Here is a 1,667-nt window from a genome sequence, read left to right on the forward strand (position 1 = left end):
AAAAAAAAAAAAAAACACAAATGTAAATGAAAAATCTGTCAAAGTTGTCCTGAAATCTCCTTACATTTGGACTTTTTTTGCGGAGGCTGGGTTTGAACCTGCCACTTCCTGCATATGGGGCCAGCACCCTACTCCTTTGAGCCATAGGCACCGCCCTTGAGGGTCTCACTTTTGCTCAGGCAGGTCTAAAGCCCCTGAGCTCAGGCAATACACCCACTTTGGCCTCCCAAAGTGCTAGGATTACAGACATGAGCCACTTCACCTGCCATCAGTCCTTTCTGAATCACTCTCAGCTCCACTCCGTAGCCAGGATTTCACACTTTGTCACCCTGCCAGCCGTGAAGACCACTTGTAAAAGAAACCTCCATGTCAACTTCTGAATTCCTTCCAAACAGCTAGAAACTGAGTTTTCGAGTTCATGTACAGCCATGACCCCTCTTAAAAACCCAGACTTCCTGGCTGTTGAGCTGGGCATCACTGTTTACCCACTGCTGTGTATTACAGAAGAGAGCCTGTCCCCTCCCATCGTGTAGTCTACTTCTCCATCCCTTCACTCTGGGTTGGCCAACAAGCATGATTAAATGGGTTCCAGGTGGCGCCTGTGGCTCAGTGAGTAGGTTGTTGGCCCCATTACCGAGGGTGGTGGGTTCAGACCTGCCCCCGGCCAAACTGCATCAAAAAAATGGCCAGGCGTTGTAGAGGCTGAGGCAAGAGAATCGGCTAAGCCCAAGAGCTGGAGGTTTCTGTGGGCTATGGTACCACCACACTCTACCAAGGGTGACAAAGTGAGACTCTATCTCTAAAATAAATTAATAGGTTCCAAACAGAAGCTCAAAAAGAGCTTGTGCTTTAGATATTGGAACCCAAGACCTAAAGGAACACTCATAGCTAGCTTGGTGGGGACAATAGGCCACACCAAGGAAAGCGGAGTGCTTACAAAGCAACAGATACAGGGTATACCCTTTCATGTACCATGCATCATAGGGGCTGGAAGCATTAATATCACTGTGTTACAGATGAGGAAACAAGGGCACTCACAGGTCAAGGAATCTGTCTAAGGACTCATAGCTTATGAATGGCAAAGATAGGAAAGAACTTGGGACTGTCTGACCCCAGAGCCCAAGTTCTTAAGACATGACATTACTATACAACTCTGAGACCTGGACATAGGGCATTATAGTCCTTTAGTGGAAAGAAAGGAAGAACTTCCTCATTTTCCATGCCAATTAATTCCTCTTTCTTAACCTGAGAAACATAACAAAAACACCCTCAGTATGAAAATTAGAAAATTTAGCTGAGTGTGGCAGCACATGGATAGTCCCACCTACTCAGGAGACTGAGGCAGGATCCCTTGAGCTGAAGAGTTTAAGTTGCTATGAGCTATGATGACACCATGGTACTCCAGCATGGACAACAGACCAAGACCCTGTCTCAAAAAAAAAAAATTTCCTTTTTCTCCTTGCCCTCTGCCCCCTCAAAAGTAAGGCATCTGGGCTCGGTGCCTGTGGCTCAGGTGGCTGGGGCGCCAGCCACATACACCTAGGGTGGCAGGTTCGAATCCCCAGCCCAGGCTCGCCAAACAACAATGATGGCTGCAACCAAAAAATGGCCGGGCGTTGTGGCGGGCGCCTGTGGTCCCAGCTACTTGGGAGGCAGAGGCAGGAGAC

This window comes from Otolemur garnettii, unplaced genomic scaffold (genome assembly GCF_000181295.1).
Source record: "Otolemur garnettii isolate 467f Iridium unplaced genomic scaffold, OtoGar3 scaffold00185, whole genome shotgun sequence".
In the NCBI taxonomy this organism is placed as follows: domain Eukaryota; kingdom Metazoa; phylum Chordata; class Mammalia; order Primates; family Galagidae; genus Otolemur; species Otolemur garnettii.